The 26,467-nt window shown below is 44.3% G+C and overlaps 1 protein-coding gene across 4 annotated transcripts in view; it reads right to left on the bottom strand.

Annotated features, from left to right (window-relative positions):
* Positions 1–26,467, bottom strand: part of LOC126569625 (polycystic kidney disease protein 1-like 3) — a 131,599-nt gene that overhangs the window by 103,658 nt on the left and 1,474 nt on the right. The window lies entirely within an intron of this gene.

Raw genomic sequence — 26,467 nt, 5'->3', positions numbered from 1 at the left:
CAGGCTCCCTGAAGCGGCTCCCTGTTGCATATAAGGGCTACATAGCCTTCTTTCCGTCCGTCCGGTGGGTGGTGTGAAAAAAGATGGTCCAGGCTTATCTGCAACAGAGCCAGACAAAAGGGGCCCCATTGCTTTAGTATCGGTTATGTTTTGGCTCCCACGGTATCGATGCAACCGATACTTCTGCCGTTCGTCTTTAAAAGGGGGGGCGGGCTAAGGAATTTTTTTTGGTAACATTTTTTTTAACATCTCTCCATAAATGCTGATTCTTTCAGGAATATTGTGTAACATTTTTCTGGCTCATTCTCAAAACTGACAAAGATATGAGCCTTCATGCAGTCGCGCCTCATGCATGCAGTGAGTCATCTGCCCAACCGGTAGCATAACGCGAGCGATCGATTGGAAAAATGTTTAAACACAACACCTACAACACTATTGCCAACGAGACGTTGTTGAGTTGTCATACAAAAAGATTGGTATATTATTGCTAATAATTATGTAAAACTCGTTTTTTTAAGGTATAATCGTAACAAGCATCACTTTTCCTCTATCTAAAAAAATCTACTAGAAATCGTAAAATTAGAAATTCATCAAAAAATCAACCAAGGAAAAACTTATAATCTAATCAGAAGAGTGTTGATTTGTATTTTTCTGATGACCCATCACGCAGCAACGATCGGGTTCCGGGGACAAAAATGTACAGATATGCAAACATGCCTTTCTACACCGTGTTCAATATATTCCCATACCCTTTTTTGTTGGACGATTTTGGTACGTTCACAGCACCTAGTTCAAATATCAATATTGTTTTCTAAAATTGTAGTGCTTACTTAACATTTTGGTAGTTGAATTGGTCTGTTTCATGTTGGGGCTCTAATTTTAGTAACCATAAAACAATTACGTGCCTGTGTTATAAAAAAACGATGTTGGATGGGGAGCGTCCAAGCCCTATTTTCAAAACCTTGAAGCATTTTGGACTTCCTCGTTAAATTACAAAAAAAAAGACCGGGGCGAAAGCGGTCGGCTAGTACTGAAAAAGTAATCAAGACCGTTTGGGAACGTATCCGACGTTATCCTCAACGTTCGATACGAAAAATGGCTACAGATTTGAAGGTTTTGATTTCGACTACGTATCCATTTTTTAAATAGGAGCTAGAATGTAATGCTTATGAAAAATTGAATGTTCACGGAATTTCGGAAGCTAACCAACAAAAAGAAAAATGAAACAGCAATCTTGAAGCAATGAAACAGCAGCAAGCAGGCACGCTGGGCACGACTTGTGTTCTCTGAGGAAAAGCTTTCTGTTCTAGATCAAAGTTGTGTTTTCCAAAACGATAGATTGTGTTTCAGAAACATTGTAACATAAAGATGTAACAGATAACCGAAACAACATCCCCAAGTTTTGAAAATCTGACTAATGTGACCGTTTAGGAGGTTATTTGCCCGCACGGCAAATTACCCCTATTTTTTATTGAAAAAGGCGGAAAATATACCAAGCGTATTATAAAAGATATCTTATGAAGAAATTCGTGAAATCTAGCGTAGAAAGATTATACGGGAACGAAAATTATGTGTTCCAGCATGATGGAGCGCTCTTGGGAGAGCAATTTTGGTTCAAAACTGGTGCAGGGACAATTTAACCACTGGACTTGATCGTTTGTTTATACAATTGTTAAACCTAAACGAAGAAAAATTGTTTAATTTTATTTAGTATGAAGCAACGATTCCAAAAAAAAATGGAGGAAATGTCTATGAAAGTCGTCCGTGCCACGTGCGTTGGACCTTAGAAGCGATTGAAGCTCGTAAAAAAAGATGGGAGGAGGGGTATTCTCGAAACATTTAGTTATAGTTGGTAGGTTAGGTTGATATTGTAGAGTAGTGTAGACTTAGGTTTAAGGTAGTATTAGTAATAGATAATAATTGTATATTTGTAATTTTTAAATAAAAAGTCAGTCTGAAACGTAAACCACTTGGAAGCAGACGTATAATTAAATTTTTTAATTAATTAGTATAAGTTTCTCTTTAAAAAAAACACTCTGATGATAGAAAATGGTCCCCCCATTAAGAAAGTATAAATGATTGAATGTGTATGAGAATATATCGGACACGGTGTAAAATGGATGCCATGTACGAAGTTTTTAAGAAAAGTCTTCCCCCCAAATATCACGAAATATACTTGAAAAGTTAAAGTTTATTATAGCATTCGCAAAAGCATGTATCGGTAGATAGCTTTTTACAAACAAATCTGCTAAAATTGTGCCGTTTTTTGGTCCAAATCAAAAGACTTGGCCGTTTAAGCGACGAACCCGGTTGGATCATTGATCAATCCGTCACCATCACTAGCGTGATCACTTTTTCGCTGTCCAAAATGGAAAACAATGGCAAATTCAACAAAAATTCAACGTGGCTACCTGTATAAACTTTTAGTCGCTCAAAAATACATCACGATATGTATATTTTAAATGATCCACCGTTGCCGTTCACTGTTTTAAAGTGGATTAATAGGTCCGGACCTGCCCGGGGCCGCACGCTTGTTGTGTGTGTGTGGTGTGGGGATCCAATCGGGCAGGCAGCTGCAATCAGCCAGGATGCTTGTTGCCACCGATACCGAACTCCATTCCTACCCCCCAACTTATCACCCTTTTTGCCTCAACTCCGCCTGGATTGCCGGAGTAAATTGAATTTGCGAATCAATAAACACCACCGCCTTCCCACCGCTACCACCGGGCCTCCCCTCGGGGGGTTCCTCGGTGTCGCATTTCCGATTATGACACTAGCTGGTCTGACTGCCTCTTGTACTCGCTAGTATGGCCCCGAGGATTCCACTAGGGCACCGTAGCACCGTTTGGCAGCCATGATGTTATGACTTCCATCGACATTCCTGGTGGGCTGAGTGGCAGCTGTGTCCGCGGACCGAACTGTCGGTCGTCGGTCTCTCTGCGCGTGTTAACATCCCCCCGCCCCCCGATCGGGCGGATAAAGAACGACAGGATACGCTATGTTCCGTATGGGTGTGTCTAGGGGGGTGTCTAGGTGTGGTTGTGTGTTGTATGTGTAGGTGCCAAGGGGAGCCAATACACTCGCTCCAACCGCCCCACCGCGTCAAATGGCCCAATGGATGGTAGCTCCCGAAGTCTGCAGCTTCCGATGGCCGATGCCGATCGATGCCGTGGCATGGACACGTGGCAGGGCCATGAAGCGAATCACCACCACCGTGCGTTTGTTCGCACATAATTGAACCGAGATATGTTGTGTCTGCATGTCTACTGCATGCGCTTCCAATGGAACATCGACGACACAACGATTGGCTCTGCTACTCCACCCCCCGGCCTCTTGCGTTACGCACGCAGGTGGTGGTTGTCGTTCAGGACAGCTGCTGCAGTCGGGGGCGAGACCGACCGGTGCGCTACAGTGGCCTTATGGTGGCCACTTTTCGGCTAACTCTGTTTGGTTCGTGCCGTGGCCGTGCATGGTGGTCGGCGGCTTTGCGCGGACGTTTTCATGGAACAACCCATAGTTTACAAATTCAAATCACATATCACATTTAGTTTTTCCAGCTTTTTACTGCCCTTTACAGGGTTACTGATACAGTGGTAGATATTCGGTTAGCCGAACTGCTTGAAACTCACATTTGTTCAATAGAATTTTTTGAAACAATGTGCAAGTTGGTATTTGTTATTGCCTTCATTTGCAACGTGTAAATAACAAACACAAAATGTTTTTTAGGTGATTGCAGTAAGAAATTCATGCCAAACTTTTGGGAAAAGGGACGTTTTTGTCTTCAAACCATGCATTCAATTGTTGGCGAAAATGAGTTCATTTATTATCTAACTGAAATATAAGGTCCTACACCTCGTTAGTTTCAATGAGATGAGTTAAAACGTCTTTTACAAGCTTCTTGTAAATAACTGAAACAATTTACGTTTAACTTAAACCACTGGGAAACTGCGCATGATGAGCAACTCACTTACGACATCAAACCCTTTAGTTTGGAACTTACGGTGTGGTATGGTGTGTCCCTTATGGCTGTAATCATACCAATTCCGGGTTTATCCATCCAAATCGTCAAAAGAATACTTATTTCTTTTGAAAAATACTCCATTTTGCCAATATTTAACTATATTCATGCTAAGAAAGCCGGTTGTCCTTATGGGTATCAATAAACTATGGCTTTGCTTCGAATTTTCAATCATTTGCATTATTTTCTGAGGTCCACATCGTATGAAATGTGTCTAATTATTACTGGTTTAACCATATTTCTTGTAATCTGCCCAAAAGATAGCTGATTGTTGGTTATTTCAAGTAAACCTCTTTTTTTTACCGTTTGAACACTATGTTGTTCTCGTTTAATGGAGGTATCACCATCCACCTTCACCATTTAATATTTTTCAAAAGAAATAATACATGGATTCTCTTATTTGAGAAATATTTGAACCAATGAAACGATAAGAGTAGCAGTAAACCTTAGAGAATTTGTTTATTTGTCGGGTTATTTCCATAAATCACTTTGCTCTAACCCATTTTTTTAAAAGAAATATTAAAAATTCAGGGAGTTATCAAAATGGGCATGTCTTAAGCTTAAAATAATCTAGATTAGCTCTACTATTGAGCTTCAAACACAAAAATTGCATATGTTCGAAAACGATGCGAAATATTATGTTTTTCTTGCACTTCGGCTAAACAAGTGTCTAGCTGACCGATGAAATACGACATTTGCTCACATTTTGCTTCACAGAGATCTCAAATACCCACTTATCTGAATCATATTTTCCGTGTGTACTAGTCACATATGTAGTAACATAATAATAGGTTGATACCAGGAATTTATACATCCGTACGAAAGTGATTGCCGTTTTACTCTTGAACCTCTACGATCGATTAAACGAATATTTACCATTGTATGAAGTGTTTCCTTTTTCAAAACACTATAACTTTTTTGCTTAACAATATTTTGTATTGATTTCAAAGACAAAATTGATTTAAAATAATCAAACTTCCAGCATCCAGTCACATCAGCTCGATGTGGCTACCTTTTTTGCCCTGACTATAGGCTTCAAATGGTCCAAAATCGAGCTGCATGCTGCACTTGAATGTGTTCTTGTGGTATTTTGTGGTGTACAACCGAAATGTTTACGTGTTCAAGGTTCGAAAGCAGCTTCTGAGTCACATTCTCGAGAATGTGTCGCTTTCACTTTGACTCCAGGATCGATGAGCACAATTGGCTGAGTGCGCGATGGGAAATTGCTACGAGTGGCCGTTCTTAGGCTCAAATTCATGTATGAACCTTCGGTTTGGAAGTACACGCGATCGTTTTGAGAGTTTATGAACTGATTAATTGGGTTTTTTTCTGTCTCATCGGAAACCACAATGTTTGGCAAACAACTCCTTTGCTTGTTCGCACCGAACTTTGTTCTTGCTTCGGTGTAAGATCGTGTGCTTTTTGGAAGTTGTTGCAAGGTTAAGCCTTGTGTTCATTTTTCATTATGCGTTGCATACGATCGAGCGAAACTTGCACATCTTTTGCGAGCTTATTTGCACTGCGACGCGCATTTTTGTTTTAATTCTGGCCTTCATTTTCCGAATCATTTCTGGTGATGTTCGGTTTTCCCACTTCACTTCACTTCCATAGCGTTTTGCAATGGTATCAGTACCATTGTATCGATTTACGGTGCGATACACAAACATTGTGTTCATTTTAAAGTGACTGAGCTCACGAATAATAGCTGAAGGTGGTGATTATTATGTTAGAATTACATCACGATAAAAAAAAAATCTACAAAACAGAGACGCAAATGATTTTTGGTGGCTTGTAAACAATATACTGAACTGTAACTAACACCATTTTGGCGTCGATGTTAGGAGCGGTTTGAAAAATACAGCAGTGTGCAGTTGGTAACACTTCATATCAGTAACCCTGTATTTTGCATTTTCCTTTTATTCTAAAAAGACCCGCTAACAACAAAAGCTACAACCACTGTTGGTAGAAACAAGCGAGTAGCTTAAGAATAACGAATAAGAATAACATTTAAAAAAAAGTTTATCCACCTCAATGTATGACACTGTATTGTTTTCACTTCAAAATAATCAATTAATCGTCTTTTCTTTTCCTTTAATTGATTGCAACGGAGTGCATTGAAGTGCTTTCATCTCGGGCGCAGCTTTTGAAGCCCATTTGCTGGTTGTATCGCCAAAATCAATATACCCTAAGAAGCACCCAACCAGTGCCATTACTCGGCTGTTTCTAACGCAACTTTTTTGCGTTTTCGCTAGTGAGTGTTTTTGGGGAAAAAAAAGCCAAAAAGCAAAATAAAGTACAGTAAACGTAGCATGGGACGTGGAAACTGATCCCGCAGGTCCCGGCGGAGAAAGCTGACACTATGACAAGCCCAGTGTGCACCGCGTGTACTGCCTGTTGTAATAGCTAGCAGGAGTGGCAGTCCCAGTAACTACTAATAAATAAGAGAGATTCCATTCCCGGGTACGGTCCCATTCGTTGCGTTGCGGCACCCTAATGGAACGAGTGCAAGGCGGTTCCGTTGTATCTTAGCCCTCCTCGCTATCCCCGGGGAGGCATCCTACCACTTCCTGTCAGGCCTGCCATCGGGCTAGCTCGAGGCAATCAATCAATTAATCCACGGTGAGTCGCGGTGAGTGCCTTTCGCTTGTAGTGGTGTTTGTGTGGTGCAAGAGCAAAGGATGTCGATGTAGCCGTCGACGTAGTGGCCGAGTCCGCAGTGCAGTCCGCAGTGCAGGTTGCTCTTCCGTTCCATTCCGTTCCGTTCGAGGAGCGCAGCAAAAGGGATGAGGGTGTAAAATTTTAATAACCTAACCCCTCCCCCATCCATCCTAGTGCCATCTCTCAAGCATCATTCACATCGTCATGCTCGTCATCATCAGCAGCAGCAGCAGCAAGCGGGAGTTAGTAACGGATCCTCATAACGGTGGCCTCACTGTTGTGCGAACATCACCTCGCCGGCCACCGTCCCTCAGTAGCGGCAGCCTCTAGGAGGAGTAGATTCCAGAGAGTTCAACACCACAGCACAGTGCACCAGCACGGTAGAGCGCCCGGTACGAACACCGTACGAAACTCATTAGGTTTCATTAATATCTTACGATTTAATTTGCATCTCATTCTACCGAACCCACCGGGCCCGTCCCGGATACCTGCCATTAGCTTCCTTCTTTCCTTTCTACACCGCACCCGCTCCACTTCGCCATCCACCTCACCAGGGGGGGGGGGGGGCAGGATGCCATAAAGATAGCTGCAATCTTTGGCGCAAATCTTCACCGGGAGCGCTGTACTAGCGTGTAGCAACTGGATAACAGACCCAGCAACACAAGAGTAAGAGAGAGAGAGAGAGAGAGAGAGAGAGAGAGAGAGAGAGAGACTCGCCTCGCTAGTAGCGTCGGAACACGCGTCAGCAAATCGTATGACATGATGTTGAAATTACCAGCGAGCTGGGCTGCTAGTGCTGCCAGTGGGTGGTACACATGCTAATGTTTCCATCATTATTCATGAGAGAGACCCAGCTCAGCGCAACGTCCGCCGTCTGCAGCTCCTAGGTTGCAACAAGCTGCAAGAAGTTCTCCCCCAGTGCAGCCCGGCAACACCAGCGACGTTTGGCAGCACGAACACCGCGAATCGCGAGGTCGCTTCGGTTCGGTTGCGCGCGGTTAAAATGGAGCAAAATGACCGAACCGAACAGTGTACAGCGATCGCCATAAGTGGAAGTCGACCCTTTGGTTGTTTTGCTTTCTAGATTTTCGGCCGTCAAATTTCACATTTTCGCTCACAAAGGTCATGTGTTTGTTTTTTGTTTTTGGCTAGAAGCTCCAATTTTCCTCTTTCCAAATCACTTGCTTTGAGCTTGGTTAGTTCGATCATTTTTGTTTGGCGAATTCTTCAAGTGAAAGATGGTTGATCGTTAGTTGGACTACACAGTAAAACTTTGCCCATTTTGCAGTAAATACCAGGCGTACAAACTTAAAAGTGTTGTTTGCTTGTAGATGGGCTTACAGACCAAATTGGGCTTTCATCGACATGCCATACTGTTTATTGTGTTTATTCGACACCTGTTCACACAAATCAGTCCACATCATAAGTGATACCACACAATAGCATAACACTTTTTTCAATGCGTTATCATGTCTAGTTTTGTGCCAGAAAAAGAGCTTTCACGGGGAGCGCCATTTTTGTCCTTTAATTTGGAAAAATCAGCGATCGAACTACGTAAAATGCTTGTAGACGCCTTTGGTGACAATCTGGTATTGGAAACCACTTGCAAAGGTTGCCATTTAGACTTGAGTACCGTGAAAGCAGCGTGAAAATCGACCCGAAAAATATTAGGACAATGAATTGTGGGTTCTTTTAGATGAGAATCATACGTAATCGTTAAAAATACTTGCTCAGTAGTTAGGGATTACTTGAACAACCATTTCCATACGCTTACGTGCCATGGAAAGGTTCAAACAGTTGGAAAATGGGTGCCACATGAATTGAACGATTTGCGGAGCTGGAGGAGCGACGCCAAAACAAATGCGAATTCTTGCTTGTTAGGCAAAACCGAAAGTCCTTCCGGTTTCTGGTGGTGCCTTTCGATTAAAAGTGGATACATTTTGAGCATCTAAAACGAAACAAATCGTTCATATATCCCAGCTACCCATCATCTTTAACCGCAAGACCAAATTGCTTTGAACGCAAGACAATGCGCTGTGCGTTTGGTTGGATCAGATGGGTGTCGTCAATTATTAGCTGTAGTAGTCTTGTGATGATGTTAAAGCACAACACAAATAATCAAAATGCACCGTGCTTTGCGTGAAACAAGGCTGATTTATGATCAAAGACGATGATGAGAAGTTGATATCTCTTTGTGAAAACGCCCAATCGCGCTCGTCAAAAATGGCCCATAATTATTTGTATTCAATAAACAGGGCGGTTCTACCGCACCCCGCTAATTAACTGGATCTGGACCATTCCAAATATCTCCACTTTTCGACGATGGGTCGCGCGCTGGCCGAGCAGCACTTCGATTTTTGTATGAAAATATCGGAAAATGACATGACGTGGGATTTCCCTCGCTAAATGACGAATGCTTTTGGCATGGTATCCACAAATTGGCCAATAGATAGGAAAAATGTGTAGCTAGCACGGGAAAATACTTAGAATAATTAATTTTTTGGTTTTCTATTTGAAAAAGTCTTTTTATCGAACAAAAAAAAAACAGCAGTTGGTAAGGTTATACACCTGTTACAGTCGCATTGTTGGTTTGTCTTGTTTTCCGCAAATTAATCGATCCGTCAACAACCCTCCCCCTTCACACCCACCAAGAGAGAAGAGAAGAAAAGCACAAAAGAAGCGGAAAACTGAAAACGGAAAATCAGATCCGACACCGGAGCCGGAGGCCTAATGTCAAGGAGAGCAGTAGAACGGGATCAGGGATGATGGCGTGTGGTTTTTGTCAAATCAAAAAAGTCAGACGCAGCGACAGAAGAAGAAAAGCAGAAAAAAAACCACCGAGAGCTGGATGAAGACGACATCAAACGGAAACCGAATCCAGCCAAGGGCACCAAGGGAACCCATCCCCCCCCCCCACCCCGGGATTCAAAAACCCGGCATCCCTTAGAGCCCGCGCACGCGTCTATGTGTGCACGTGCCGTCCATCCTTGCTGGCTGACTTGCTGTCTACTGGCTACTTCTCGTTCGATACGGTTCGAACTTCCGCCAGCTTACCCGGTAGCTTCCGTTCCGCTGGGCCGTGCCGTTCTTCTCCTAGACTCCTGGACGCTCCACAGCCCACCTTTCTCTCTCTCTCTCTCAGTCTCCCGCTTTCTCTTTGTTCCATCAAAAAACGGGATCGAGGTTCATTTGACACCGGACGCCGCAGTGAAGTGTGTGGCTGTACGCGGGTACGCGGGTACCTGGGTGCGGTTACTCGCTAGTCAGGATACCAAACTGCTACCAACGACTGGCAAGACTGGAAGTTTCGATTCGAGCAGCAGCAGCAGCAGCAGCAGCAGCAGCAAAGCGAATGTCGGAACGTCACGTTCGCGTTCACCAAACGCGTTCATTCCTACACTTCACGTAGCTGCGGGATCCAATTTCGAGGTCGATTGATGAGCCGAACCGGGGGTGGGATCGGCTTCATCTCATCCCCTAGAATTCCAACACGGAGATCACGCGGCAGGTAACGGAAGCGTCCTACACAAACAACCCTTCAACAACGGGGATGTTGGGGAGGGGGGGGGGGGGGGTTGATTCGTCGTCCTCGCCTTTTCTAGGCTCATATCTCGTATATCTCCAAAGCTCTTGATGATTCCACCACCGAGCATCTTCAAAAAAAAAAAAGAGAGGGGCTGTTATAACCTATTAAGCACATATCCTCCTTACTCTGCCGCGCGCTATGATGGGCGTGCTAATGATGCTGGCAAGCCAGTTTCTTAGCCACCATGGGGACGTACTGTAACAGCAGCAGCAGGTTCCAGCCGACGGAGTCAGTTCTCGAAGGAAACAAGTAAATACAATGAACACTCAAAGCCCCTTGCAGCGGGGGGCACGACAGTAGCGCCCACCAACAACCGCGATAAACAATGTTCTTCATCCCATCACCAGGGACCAGGCGACACAAGCGCGCGCACACATATATACAGTTGTCGGCATAAGTAAAAGCCCACCTCTATGGTCCACCACATTTTCGCCTGTAAATTCGACATTTTCGATCGCAAAGGCCTTGTGTGATTTTTTTTGCTAGAAGCTCGAACTTTCCTCTTTTCAAATCACATGCTTTGAGCTTGATAGGTTTGATAGTCTCTTTTTGAAAATTCTTTAAGTGCGAGATGGTCGATCGCGAATGTGACAAAAGTAAAAGCCCACCTGCAAGGAAACATGTTTATCAATTCATATTGGGCCACTCATACCCGCAATTTTCATTTGTAACTATTTTGACATGTATTTCACATGTTTTCAGATATGTTGGGGATTATTCTCATCGTATTGCTTCGTAAAATAATTGTTTTTATAGAAACATCGTTCATAATGGGAATTTTACATTAAAAAATCCCATAAATTCTCAATCTGAGCTTGAAGAAGGTGATTCTAGACGATTAATACGACAAGGATGTCAATCAGAACTTATACTTTTAGCGATTCGTTTAAAATCGTTATTGTATTGCTACATAAAATTGTTTTCTTGGGCCCATACGCTGACTGAATGAATCAAAGAATCCTTTCTGGTGTCAAAACAAACAAACTAAAAACTAAACAAACAAACAATACTATGGGTTGCTTTCTATCAAACTATCTATAGACGTATTGCTTTACAATACAAAATTGATTATTCTAAAAACAATAAACTACTTCTCCAGCCTTCTTTAAACTTGAAAACATATGTCCGGGTGAAATTAAAACGATTCAGCTCAGTTTTGGATGAAACAGAAGTCTTTTAGCATATCCATTCCTGCACTCATGTGGTGCTGATCTTCCGTGGCATACTTCGCTCCAAAAATGAACAGCGAAAGGGATGCTATGATTGAACAGATAATTAGTTTCGATGATTTCTTAATCTCTGGAGTTTTTTTTTACATTTTTTCAATCATCCGTCTGCCGAGAGCGTTCGAAATTGAAACTGTAAGCTAATGATTTAGGACATTAGTATTTGGTTCAAACAATGATTAACAAGCAGTTTTCTGATGAACACATAGGGTCAGCTGTCCGTTGATACACCCATACAACGTGCAAAAACCTGCGCGTAATCGACTTTCTACTGGAGATGCAAGGATAAGTGGATTTAACATGTGTAAACAATAATATTTATTGCAAAGTGGGCTTTTACTTTTGTCACAATCTTAATCCACCATCTTGCAATTAAAGAATTTTCAAAAAGAGACTATCAAACCTATCAAGCTCAAAGCAAGTGATTTAGAAAGAGGAAAGTTAGAGCTTCTAGCAAAAAAAAATCACATGGCCGTTGCGACCAAAAACGTCGAATTTACAGACGAAAATGTGGTGGGCTTCTACTTATGCCGACCACTGTATGGTGTCCTTCTGTGACGACACTGTTTAATAAAATAAAATGCTTTCATTCCACCGTAGCCACCAGGCAGTATAAGCTCGGTTGGAAAGGATTAGCAGCGGTGAGGGAGAGCTCACGAACAGCGTTTCGCACTTCAACCAAGTAGGTCTTATCGAAGGTGCCCACATACGGTGCAGTATCCACCCTTTCGCACACATATATACAGCGTTAAACGGTTTAACCCTGCTGTTACCCTCGGACCATTTGGTCCATTTCTCGTTGGTTTTTTTGTTATATCTTCAAAACTAAAATTCCGATCGTCTTGAAATTTTCGATATGGTGCTATTTTCGGCTGATAAGCATAAATATACATTTAAGTTCATAAAAAGTATGATAGGGGTCGAGTAAAAAAAAAAACTCACTAATTTTATCCTCGAGGACCATTTGGTCCATAGTACATTTTCCTCTAATAGCAGCTATAATATAGCTATTCGTTAGCTATTGTTTGGACATTTCGACTCATACATGTACTACATAACACTTTTCTATCATTATTACAAACAAATACTCCACATTCGACACATTTTTTCTCGGATTTGCTTTTACAGCACAGGCGCTGGCCACCTTTTTAGGCTTGTTGAAGGCACTGCCGACGATGGTGGCGTTGACAAAAGTGATGACCCCGATTGAGATTCATTAGTAAACGATCTGCTGAGGGAAGTTCTAGGTGATGAGCACATTTTTGTGAATAATTCCGCAGATGAAGCCAGCCTTAGAATCGCTGTTCGTTGCTGCATGTGTTCATGGGCCAAATCAATCGCTAATTGTCGTAAAAATTGTGAGCGTTTCACAGATTCACATCACGGACTCCACATTGGATCGATCACGGAAAATATAACATATGCGTTCAAAGCTTAAATATCTATGATATTAGCGAACACTACGGATGGCCATTGGTTTGTCCTTCTTCTTGAACTGTAGTAGCTGATCATTTGGACGGCCGTATCCACACCACCTGAATACCGAAACACAATGATTAGCGCAATGCTATATCGATGGAATGAGAAAAAAAATCAAAACAAACCCTTTGTCGAATTGTAATAGGTGACAATTTCAGGCTTCTTCTTTGGCCCTTCGGCAATGTTTGGTTGCGAATGCATAGTGCTTAGTAATATTGTTCCTTTGTTTTTGTGGCCAACATATGATACCAATGTGGTGGTCTTATCAAAAGCAGACGTTCATTGGTATTTTGGCGGAATGAAGGTTTTGTTCTTTCGAACAGTGCCAACGAGAGTTATCTTACGCCGTAAAAGAGTTTGGCCCAAATTGAACGTTGCGATAAAATTGTCTGTTATAATATTATGGCCTTTCAAGGCATCGACCAAATCTAGAACCACTCGTTCGCTCGAGGAATGGTTTGTCGCTCCAAATCATTTGATTTTTTGCAACGAACAACGGATCCACCAACCTCAATTGATTCTCTTCATCACATTCATCACTCAAACACGAATGATGATACCTCCTTCCTCCTATCTGCCACTTATCGTAGTCATTCCCCCCGGATGGTCGACGACCACGCTTACCTAATGCAATAGTTTGGCTCGCTTTGTGGTCCCGGAATCGGCATATTAGATTGTTATGGCTACAATTTTAGATTGTAATTACTGCGATATCAATTCGTTTTGACGGAAACTTCTCCCTCCTTTCATCTAGTGAATGTCCGGCAAATTTCGAGACGGAACGTGGTCGTATTTTGGCGCCCAAATTCGTTTATGTGATTTGGATTGCGAACCAATATTGCGAAATGTCGTTCTTTATATTCTATTATACCAATATAAACACATATAATGCAAAATAAGTCAATATCTTTTGCTTACAAAAGCCAAACAATTCATATTCAATCGTTTACAAAGCCATTTCCATAGAAAATACACCATGGACCAAATGGTCCGCGAGGATAAAATTAGTGAGTTTTTTTGAGGGTAACAGCAGGGTTAAGTGTTTCGTGAAAAGTAAAAACAAAAAACAAAACAAAACAGAAGAGAGAAAAAAACACATGAAAGACAACGACCCAGAATGAGGGACCTTCTTCGCCCTTCACCCCACCCCCCCCCCCCCCGCCTCTCCTCCTTTTCCCTCCCTTCCCTCACAAACTCACTCGCAAACACTCGAAAGTGAGTTTCCCTCAAAGAAAGAGGAAATTCATTTAGCGACGACGCGACGCTCTCTCTCCGTGCGCTCCTAACTAGCATCCCCCTCCCCCTCCGGGGCATTTGCAACCCTCTTAGTGGCCGCTGTACGAATAGTCCCGCGCAAGGCGGTTCCCGTTTCATCCCTTTGAGTTCTTTTGTTTTTCTTTCTCTTTCTCCATGCTCCAAGCTGTTTCTCTACCTCTCTCTCTTTCCCACACAGATACACACTGTGTCTTTATCGCACACCAACTAACACACGCGCACCCACAAATCGTCTCGGATATTCGTCCCAAAAAGGGCAAAACCATTGAGGACACTGTCGTCAGCATTTGGAACGAGATATAGCGATGTGAGTGTTGCGAGTATTGCGAGTTCAGTAGAATGAAAGGAAGCAAAATCAGGGGTGAAAAGAGTTGGGGTGCGGGTGGCAGTAAGTCGCCTCGACAGGACGGGACTAGATGTCCTTCTTTCTCTCCCTCTCTCTCTCTCTCTCTCCCTCTCTCTCTCTCTCTCTCTCTCTCTCTTTGTCTCGGTTCGGCTGCTGCTGACTTTTCCAATTTCCGAGTTGACGTAACACATGACGACAATGTCGTTTGTCGCGAAGGGCGCGCGCGCGCTCGAGCCACTCAAGCAGGATTTGGCACCCCCGCTCCCTTGGCGCTGGATGCTGGTTTTACTTCGTCCTTCGGTTTTTTTTTTCTTCTCTCAGTTTATTGCCAAAAATTCTGCCCGCCCTCGTTGCGGGACCTTTCGGGATGTCAGCACCCACCACCACCACCAGGCGTCTCCATCGGGACTGCATGGAGCTCGTCATTATGAAGCCTCCAACACCCCCCCCCCCCCCCCCCCCAAAACATGACTGGATTAAGGAGTCTCCGAGCAGCGAGTCCTGTGCTCCCCATTCTTCCGACTCCAACCCACCAGGAGGGGTTGGGGGTGGGAGTGTGCTGGTGGACCAGGAGGAGCCACACGAAATACACCCAGCCAGCGTGGCGTGGCGGGCCAGGCTGTCGACGGAACGACGGTCGGGCTCGGGCGCACAGAGAGAGAGAGAGAGAGAGAGAGAGAGAGAGGGGTTGGAGGGTGGCAGGTGCGCATAAATTCCAAACTTTCTACTCTGTCACCTCGGCAAGTGCGAACCGAGAGACACCGAACTTGGTCGTTTGGTTTGCTTTTTGGGGGCGGCTTTTTGGTTTGTTTTTTTTTTTTTTTTGGTTCCCCTCCGCTACTCCTTCACCAGACCACCGCCTCTGCTCTCTCAGATCCCCATAAATCCCGTCCCGCTGGGATTCTCTGGTGCGCAAAACCTGCTGCCGTGATTTATTCATGTTTAACCAGCAACGAGCATGTTGGTCGTTATCGGCCTAGCCCGGGGACGAGAAAAAGGGCAAAACATCCAACCAACTAACCGACCACACCCGGAACGACAGAAGAGGAGAAGGTGGTGATGGAGGTAGAAAAAGAAATAGAAGAAGAAAAAGGAAAGGGAAAAGAAGAAAAAGGCAAAAATTAAAAAAGAAGACGAAGAAGAAGAAGAAGAATAAGGAAAAAAGGAAGAAGAAGAAGAAGAAGAAGAAGAAGAAAAAGAAGAAAAAGAATAAGAAGAATAAGGAGAAAAAGGAGAAAAAGATGAAAAACAAAAAGAAGAAAAGGACAGTCGGAAAAAGGTCTCGAATCGTGACCTTAGGCACGGTGTCCGTCGCTCCACCGCCGGAGAACCGGTGTCCCTGTTCCCTTTTGGGGGGGGGGGGGGGGGGGGTACAAGAAGTCTGCCACAGGGAAGAAAGAGAACGAGACGTGGAGTGAGGGATGGAAAACCAATTACCTAATTACTTGCTCATCGTGTCGTGTCCTGGTAGGGAAGGGGGAGATGGGTGAATCCTACGGCACGGTCACCGTCAATATCTGTCGCTAGCCTTCGCTCATCTTCCTTCCTCCGCCCGAACTTCACATTGGATCACAGTGGAACAACTCATGAATAAATCAACTCGAATGGCGGCCATTCACCGTTCACTGGCACTAGGAGGGGGAGGGGGGGGGGGGGGGGCGTTGACCAACGGCTACCACATACACCCCCAAACACAGAAGCTGACACTTTATCTTATCGGAATTTGGCCACTTGGCGCAGCAGTGTCGGCGGTGCTTCGCTCGAATCACCTCGAACCTCGAAGGAGCAATCCAAGTGCTACCAGTGAGTGTGGATGTGTGTGTGTGTCTGTGTGTGTGCGTATGTGCAAAGACACGAATGGAACAAGTCGAGCGAGATGTGACCAGGATAAGGTAAATCGGATTCCGTTGCCCATTAGCTAGGGCTCTCTCTCTCTCTCTCTCTCTTTCTTTCTCACTCTCTCTCTCTCTCTCTCTCTCTCTCTCTCTCTCTCTCTCTCTCTCCTTATCACACATACACATACACTTACCAGAACCGCTTCCCGGAGTGGAAGTCCACGATCACCGAAACCAACAGGGGGTACAGAGGTAAGGGCTAGCTATCTGGCACGGCTTTTTGGCAGCCGGAACCCTGACCTGGTGGCGCCCGAAAAAGGCACAATCTTTGGCTCCACGGCGTCTCCTCGCCTGTGGCCTTGGGGCCGTTCCACTCTGCTCGACAACGCGGGCGCTGCTGGTGATGGTGGCGGTGAAAGGATAAAGCCTACACAGCTTGCACCACCAGTAGCAGTAGCACCACCAGCAGCAGCAGCAGCAACTTTCCCCGATTCGCGGTTCGGTTCGGTTTTCCGAGGAAAGATCCGGATCGATTGGATTGCCACGAAATTATCGGACAACTTTGGCCTTCCAGCGAAAACCACCCCCCCTTCCGGGAGAGAAAGGGTTCGCCGCCCCATTTCCCCTCGACAGCACTCAGCTACGGAACTTTCTTTCTACTTCTTCCGAGAACGCTCCTCGGGGGGGTGGCGCAAAAATTTACAACAAAAAATTATCGCGAAAAAACGAAAAAAGCGCCACCCCAGCCGGTGCCCGCCGGTCGATCGATCCCGGGGCTCCGTTCCGGGGAACGAAGCTTTCGAGCGAGCCTGGGGGGGGGGGGGGGGGGGGCGAGCGACCCGGACCAACAACGGAGCGTATACCGTGAGGGCGGGCGGTCCAGGAGCCACAGCAACAACCCCTGATGAGTTTCGTGGTATTTAATTAAACTCGTGGGCTCGCATTCTCGGGACAGAGCGCAAAAACAACAACAACAACAACAACAACAGAACAGAAACAAAGGAAGAAAATGGGGGCGCGCTTTGCGATACTGCGCCTCGCACAAATGCGCGGCCTCCGAGTGCACTCCGAGTGGCCTCGATGCCTCGATGAAGGGGCTCCAGTTGTGGGAGCGCGGAGCGAGGGCTATGTAGCGAACAATGTTGTCCGATTTTGCGCCCGGGTATATTACACCAAACATCCCCTCGAACCTCCTTATCTTTCTCTTCCTCGTCACGCCGCAAGTTTGGTTTCAAATGTTTGCTCTTTTTGCAAGAGAACAATCTGCGCATTCCAGTGAGTGAGTGAGACAAACACAGAGAGAGAGAGAGAGAGAGAGAGAGAGAAAGAGACGATGGCACATCATGTTGCTTATTGGAGCAACAACCGCTCGCGTTGATCGCTAATTAGATAGCGAAGAGCTGCTGCCGCTTTCAAAGCCCTTTTACTCTGTTCTGCCACATATTCTGCCACTGTAGATTGTGGCTTGTGTGTGTGTGTGTGGGTGTGTAGTGTCGTCCGCTACACTCTACTCCGCTCTTCCCCGTATTAACGTCCCAGGACTGCATTTACTCTACTGACCTTACCTCTGCACTACAGGCGAACAGACATTTAGCTCGATCACGTCTAGCTTGATTTTTATGAAGATTATAATTTTTTTATGAAGAAACCATTGAGTTTGTTTCTTTCAAGGGAATGCCATATTAAACTGCATGTTTTCAACAATATGTGGTGGTGGTTTGGGGAATTTTTTTTTAAACCATAATTTTAATACCAGGCATCAATTTTAGAAGAGCGAGTGTACGGGAATGTACTTTTATCGGTACCCTTCGTAGCCGCGTAATGGGACGCGTCTGAACTATGCAAAATCAATATTCGTTTCTTAGATTAAAGCTTTTTCCAGCTAGCGCCGTCGAGTTTTTGTTGAATTTCCCATTTTTCGATTTTTGGCAGATTTTTGAAGTTGAAAAAGTGATGCTATTGTCATTTTGCCTAAAAATACGGTTTTTAAAGATTTGTTTAAAAAAAAGTATCAACAATTTTAAAGATATCTCGACGGGGCTACCTGGCAAAGAGTATACAGATTGTTTGTTAAAAATTTCAAAACGATCGGTCCAGTAGTTTTTACGGTACGATGGGCACCGACTTTGAAAACGCGTTGGTTTTCGGGAAACGCTCTACAAAGTAGCGAGCTCTGCATGGAGCCTTGTACGAAACACGGATTTACAAAAATCTGTATCTTTGCCAGTTTTTCCTCGACTGATCCAAAATTTTTACACAATACTCTTGAAAGGATTAACTTTCAGGGAAAAATGTTAAAAAGATGTGTCACAAAAAAAAATTAAATTCCGAAGTCCCCCCTTAAGGGAGAGCGTTGGTAATTTATTACGAAAACAAGGCTCATTTTTGACGAATTTTTGTGGCGCAAGCATTAAACTTTTTTTTTTCAAGTGAATGACATATTAAACTACAACTTTTGAAGAATATTTGGTTCTATTTTGGAGAAGATTTATTAAAAACTTCATCCATGGCATCAAATTTAGGCAGTCGGTAGGCGAAAAGATACTTTTTACGGTGCCCATCGTGGCTGCGTGATGGGTTATCAAAACAAAATACAAATCGATACTCGTTTGAAAGATTATTAGTTAATCTAGGAATCTAGGTGCTGCATGCTGCATGGAGCCTTGTATGAAACGCGGATTTTCAAAAATCCATATCTTTATCACCTTTGCTTCGATTGATTAAACAAAATCTACAGCACATTCTTGAAAAGATCAGCATTCATTAAAAACAAGTTTAAAACTTAAATGTCACAAAAAAAATATCTAAGCCCCTCTTACTACCGGTGCCCATTTGGGACCAAATGCAAACAAACAAACAGAGACAGCCAGGTGATCTCCGTGGCCATGGCCAGCAGTGATTATCTAGAACGCTGAAGCGACAAAATCAATCACAAAAGCAACCAGCAGGGCGTCTGCTGGTTTAATGGTAGTTGTACTGGATTACGGACCACATCTCATACGTGTGCTTGTGTTTTTGGTGTACGTGTCCGCTCGCGGTGACGAATTACGGTGCGCCTGTATCGTGTATCGCAATCGGATTACGGCCGCTAGGACCTTTCGCCCGTTCGCCCCGTGGGAAGCAAGCGCAGGGAAGGGAAGGATGCTGATGCAGCAACTGGCTGAGCGCTGGCGTGATTCGTGATGTTGGTGAACCGGAATCGAATCGAATCGAATCGGGAAACGATACGATAATACCGAAGAATGATGCCGCAGCACCAGTGTGCTCCGGTGTGCTCCAGCGGCAGTATTTCCAATGCCCGTAAGGAGGGAGAAGGGTGGGGGGGGGATGGCGTTTTCCGTCGAAAATCCAATTCCGCTTCTCAATCATCACCTCCAATCAGGCGGAACAACAACAATAATAAGAGAAAGAGAGAGAGAGACAGGGAGAGACGATAACGACAGCAGGAATGCCAATGCCCAAGCTGTTGGCGTGCTTGACAACGAGAGGGATGATGCGTGGGCCAGGGACAAATTCCACCAGCCAATCCTTCACCTCACCGATCAGTCTTTGCCGGCTTCGTCAACGTCGCCGCACTCGCGGTAGAGTCGCGTGGAAAATGCGCAAGCAACGAGCAAACGAACGAACCGCAACCGCAGCGTAACAAGGAAGGTCCGCTAATGCTTCCGCGGCAAAACCATGCATGCGTGCGGGCAGGATTATTCTTTCCGTTTCAGGAAAATTTCAAGGATGGCAAAAGATGTGATGACTGGCTGAGATTGTTAACCTCATTTGCACAGTTGGCAGCAAAAACACGATTCAGTACGACGGTACTCAATTTGCTCGTGCAAACGAGTTTTTTATTCTAGTATTTTTTGTAGTACTGTGTTATCAGTACGGTGATTGATAACCATGACAAGTTTTGCGTCAAAATAATGATTAGTATTTGTGATACGCATTTTATTTGTGAACTACTAACGTATTCATTTAAAAAAAAGAGACAAAATTTGCCGATTTTTCACGGGCAAACCGTCAATCGCACTGTAGAAACTAAAAATGCAGCATCAATAGCAGTTACCCATGAGTGATCAGACAACATTTGAAAGCTCTATCAGTCGAACGCTAATCGTGATGGCGAAAAAAGCGAAGCAACTTCGTTCCGAGGTTTGCGCATTTCAAAAACGGTATCGCTGACGCGTCCAAAACGATTATCGTCAGTCACTTTGTGAGTGTCGGATAAGGCCGTTACAGTATCTGCAAGATCTTGGCACTATTGCCCAATAATAAAAGCATCACACGAAGGCATGGTTCTGGACAAATCTGACCGACAAAAAGCTCCAAAGGATGCTGATCCGACCGAGACCGAGGAAAAAGTGTCCAGATCGATGCGTGCGATTCGCTGCGGGATCGGTGCAATAGTAACAACTATTGTTGTTGTTTATGTGTGATTGTTGTTTATGTATGATTAAAAGACACTTCATATTTTACTTCCCCCACGAAGAAAGTGAGCTCTAAAGTGAAATTTACTCACACACCAAGTTCCTCAAGAAGGCCCTGCATTGGCTAACAATCAGCAGCCCTTCCTTAACTCCGAACTGGTCGTGATCGGCGAAATTTATTATACAAAGAGGCTGCAGAAGGTTGCGTCATTCATCAAGGAACACTAATATTACGAAGATGGGGAAATCTAACCAGAAACGATACGCGAAGCGATCGTCAGACGAAAGTGGAGCGGCTGAGTATCAGTTCCGGACTAACTTTAAACGTAGGATCTATTGTAATCATTTTCATTGAAAAAAACGGAGGAGGAATTGGTTGAAGGTGTTGTAAACCTACCGTTAAATGATGTAATAATGAATCAGAATGTTCTTTTACACATTCTCAATAAGTGTTAATCGTTTTATTTTTCATAAAACTTACAAACAGGCGCTAAGAAGCAGCAACAGCAGCGTCTCAGAGCGGAGTAAGGCAACACTTCTGTTGATTTTAACGGCAAAATCATCCCAGGCAGCTAGAAAGCATTACCAATAATCAGGGATTACACAGGTAATACTAACCGTATGATCCGAGTGTCTGTTTTTTGGCATAAAACTGATAAAAAGAAGTGTACGAATATTAAAATGGATGCATTAATGACGTGAAACCGAAATCAGCCACTTCTGTTAATATTTCATCGATTAAAAGGGGGTAAGATGTTGTTGTTATTGTTCCTAGACAATGTTAGTATGCATAACCAATCATATAAACCCAAATTATTCCGAGAAAAATGGAATAACTCACGATGCTCGCCACCGTACAAATATGAATTTATACTGTTCATAAGAAAGTGCTCTACGAGCTTTAGTGTGGGCGGCGCAATATACCCATACGAGTATGAATTTGAGTGCACTGTATAGTGCATTTTTTGTTTCTCGCTATGACAATTTTTTGTGAGCTAAGAATTTGCATAAAATTTGGTTTGCGGTAAAGATAAAAAATGATGCAAAAATCCTATAGTGATTTTTTTAACATATATAAGGACGGACGAGCCGTATGTTTATCCTATGGTGATTACTCTAAGTTAAATAAAAATGTTTACAAGTGGTAAAAAGGCTGCCAGGATGCTAAGGAACGAGATGAAGACGAAGAACGTCCTAGGTGACCATCAACGTCAATTGACAAGGTTCACGGTCTACAAAACAAAAGATTGATGATGGAAAACCGTCGATTAATAACCAGAGACCTTGCGGATGATATTGGTAATATTCAGATAATTCGTCAATTACATTTTGAAAAATGCTTTTGGGCCTCAAACGCGTCAAAACTCGACTGGTACCGTTGATAATAGCGACAGGCGTTGATTTTCCGTGACTTTTTCGTCAAAAACTCCACTCATATCGTTCCACAACCACCGTATTATGCTGATTTAGCACCATGAGACTTCTGGCTATTAAAAATGCTCAAAGAACTCCTTCGGGGACACCGTTTTAACGAAACGATAGAACAGATTAAATCGGCTGCTAACTGGAGGAACTAAAGGCCATCCCTAAAATCGACCCTTGTTCACGTATTCTTAAGCCGGCGATACATGAAGCGTAAACTCTCGTATAAACTCAGAATGTAATGCCAAAAAGTTTACGCTTCGCGTGGCAGGCATAATCGCATAAAAGTTTATACCGAAACGTCAACTGCAATTACATTCGTGCATCTGCAATTACACTATGCTATTACATCAATTACATGTGTTTTTGGCCACAAAAAATATAAATCGACGAGATAAGTTGATTTCTGAACATCTTCTTTAATATTTTAAGATGTTTTTACTGTATATTAGCGATTGAAGAACATTCAACTCTTCACAACGCTACGCTTCATGTTGGTACTAAGTTTACGCTTGCTTTTACACACGGATTTACGCTCCGCGGGCCTATAATCTTTTTGACATAAGTATAATCTTTTTGGCATTACACTCTGAGTTTATACGAGAGTTTACGCTTCGTGTATTCCTACCTTTAAGCTGGAAAATCCGTTGGCGCAAGTGCATTATGTCGAGGGGAGATTACTTTGAAGGCGACGAAATTGATTTGAAGGAATAAAACAGGACCTTTTTGAGAAATAAATCGAATATCCCCTTACTAGATCGACACAGTAGTTCATATCTTTCTACGTGGAAGGAATGGAAAGGCGGCTTTTCCCGCTGGGAATAAAGTGTGTCTCGGATCAATGTCGATCAGGAGATTATTTAGCAAAATATAAACAATAACTTTTCTAGCGTTTCAATTTAAAACACAAATAAACACCCACGATACACGCACGTAGTACGCAGTCAATAAATGTTACATCCTTGCGCCGGCCTAATGCCACTCTAAACATATCTGTGTCTGTGTGTGATTGGCGTGCGCATGTGTGTAGGTGTGTTAAGACTAAAGAACGGCCCAAAACCGCCTGCAGCACCCAATTAAAACATTTATCCTCTCCTCATCCTCCTCCTCCTCCTCCTCCTTCTTCTTCCGTTCCCCTCACGGCGATCCCGGTGGATCCCCAGAAGGACTAGGAACAGCAGCAGCAGAAGAAGAAGAAGAACCGGAAAAGCGGTTATCATTGCCACGGAATCAAAACGAGCTCCCCCGTTACCGAGTCACCCAAGGATACTCACCCCCCTCAAAAACCCAGATAATCCCAATAAATTACCATCATAATCACATTTCCATCCCATTGCCACCGCCTGTTTTGGGGGGTTGGGTGGGGGGGGGGGGGGGGGGGTGATGACGCTCCTTCCCTTTTCTGCGCGTTTTTAGAAGGGAAGGGGGGGGGTTAAAAGGGGTTGCGCATGGTGGAGTTTCGTGGAGTTTGGTCCCCGAATTCCTCTGGTAGATAGAAAGGGAGCACCCCGGGCGGGGGGGTGGAATATTTATACTCCCTTTTTGCCGGTAAAAGCCAAAGCATCCTGCAACTATTGCTACGCTTATTGACATATTGCCGTTATCTTACCAGTGAAGAGTAAGGAAGAGAGGTTCCTCGATGAAATTACCTTGAACACTACCACCGGGAGTACCAAATGGACCTGCCATCCTGGCCTGGCCGGGCGCGTACTTACGGCCTCTTGCTGATGCCTTCGCTTTCCCCTTGGCCTTCGCTTCATCGCATACATTAATCACCGTGGGTCACGGTTGGGTCACGCAACGCACTCACACACACTGGGAATGGAGCGACCCGGTGGCCGGTGGTTCGCCAGCCGCGAGTGCCAAGGATTCCCAGGAGGTACCAAGGACACACGCACACGCACACACACGCCACAAAAGGGCAAACACACGCGAAGAGGGAAAGCCTGAGCAATCGCACGGTACTAGGCGCGGGGTGCCGTGGTGCGGGGGGGCCGGGGGGGGGGGGGGGGAGTTTGCGATGAAGGAAGCGTGACAAACGTCGCCACCGTCCTCTTCGGTCGCCGATGCGGTGTGTGTGCGGCCAGCGAGATGGAGAATGAAAGAAAGGAGCCCCGAAAGAGGGATGGGGGCTGGGGGGAAAGGGAACCGTAGCGGGGGGTCGTTCGCTAAAAAGGACAATTTATGTTGTTGGATGGTCCCACTAGGAGCACGTAGGAAGGGAAGGACACACCTTTTGCGCTTTCTGTCTCGAGATAGAGAGATAGAGAGAGAGAGAGAGAGAGAGAGAGAGAGAGAGAAAAAGCGAGCCGTAGATGCGATACCGAGCGGACCGATCATTAGTAATGTTGGGGGCGGGGGGTGGGGGATTCGGGGGGAACCGCAACACCGGAAGGATGCCAGGGAGGGTACGCGACCGGACAGCGGACAGTCCCGCCCCACCCACACACGCATGATGATGAGGCAAAACGCGCTGCAAGCTGGAACTGCTTCTGTGTATGGGTTTTTTTTTGTGTTTTTTTTTTTTTTTTTGGTATACGCCATGCGGAAAAGCCAATCCGCAACCAAACCAAGGAAAAGCAAATGCCGATGTGCTTGTGCTGACGGTGACGCAGCGCGACAAATCACTGCATGTCAGTCTGGCCAATCACCAAGGAAGCACACACTGCGCGGAAAGATGATAAATGGCACGGTCCCGAGCCCTCACACCGGCGGGCCAGGCGATCTACGGTTGCGCACACGAGAAGCACAATGGCGGCCGCACCATTTACCAGGTGTATAACCTTACTAACTGCTGTTTTTTTTTCTGTTCGATAAAAACCACATTTAAATAAAATAGAGAACCAAAAAATAAATTTATCTAAGTATTTTTTCTTGCTAGCTGCTCATTTTTCCCCTTTCTTTCGGGCCTGTGTGTCATTTCCCGATATTTTCATACAAATCGAAGCGCTGCTCGGCCAGCGCATGACCGATCGTCGAAAAGTGGAGATATTTGGAATGGTCCAGATCCAGTTAATTAGCGGGGTGCGGTAGAACCGCCCTGTTTATTGAATACAAATAATTATGGGCCATTTTTGACGAGCGCGATTGGGCGTTTTCACAAAGAGATATCAACTTCTCATGTCTTTGATCATAAATCAGTCTTTTTTCACGGTGCATTTTGATTATTTGTGTTGTGCTTTAACATCATCACAAGACTACTACAGCGAATAATAGATGACACCCATCTGATCCCACCAAACGCACAGCGCATTGTCTTGCGTTCAGAGCGATTTGGTCTTGCGGTTGAAGATTATGGTTGGCTGGGATATATGAACGATTTGTTTCGTTTTAGATGCTCAAAATGTATCCACTTTTAATCGAAAGGCACCACCAGAAACCGGAAGGACTTTCGGTTTTGCCTAACAAGCAAGAATTCGCATTTGTTTTGGCGTCGCTCCTCCTTCTGCAAATCATTCAATTCATGTGGCACCCATTTTCCAACTGTTTGAACCTTTCCATGGCACGTAAGCGTATGGAAATGGTTGGTCAAGTAATTCCTAACTACTGGGCAAGTATTTTTAACGATTACGTATGATTCTCCTCCAAAAGAACTTGAAATTCACGGCCCTAAACTTATTTGGGTCGATTTTCACGCTTCTTGTTACTCAAGTCAAAATAATGGTCATCTTTGAACCGATTTAACCAATCTTTGCAAGTGGTTTCCAATACCAGATTGTCACCAAAGCCGTCTACAAGCATTTTACGTGATTCGATCGCCGATTTTTCCAAATTTTAGGACAAAAATGGAGCTTCCCGTGAAAGCTCTTTTTCTGGCACAAAACTAGAAATGATTAAGCAAGAAAAAATAAATGTTGTAGTGTAGTATCACTTAGGATGTGGACTGATTTATGTAAACAGGTGTTAAATAAACCCAAAAAAACAGTATGGCATGTCGATGAAACCTCAATCTGGTCTGTAAGCCCATCTATAAGAAAAGAGCCATTTTAAGGTTGTACACCTGGTATAAGCAAACAGCAGTTGTTAGTGATAAAACCATTGAAACAACACGAGAACTCCGCGGTATCTTGCTAGTACTATTTTCTTTATTTCCTCGCTTCTTTTCCTGGCCGGGCCTTCATCCGACGATAACAGGAAGTGCCGAGAACTATGATTAGAGAACTCACAAAAAAAAACCCCACTGTACCTTCTCGCGTATGGTTCT

The sequence above is a fragment of the Anopheles aquasalis genome, chromosome X (assembly GCF_943734665.1).
Source record: "Anopheles aquasalis chromosome X, idAnoAquaMG_Q_19, whole genome shotgun sequence".
NCBI lineage: Eukaryota > Metazoa > Arthropoda > Insecta > Diptera > Culicidae > Anopheles > Anopheles aquasalis.
This window is presented reverse-complemented; position numbering and strand designations above follow the sequence as displayed.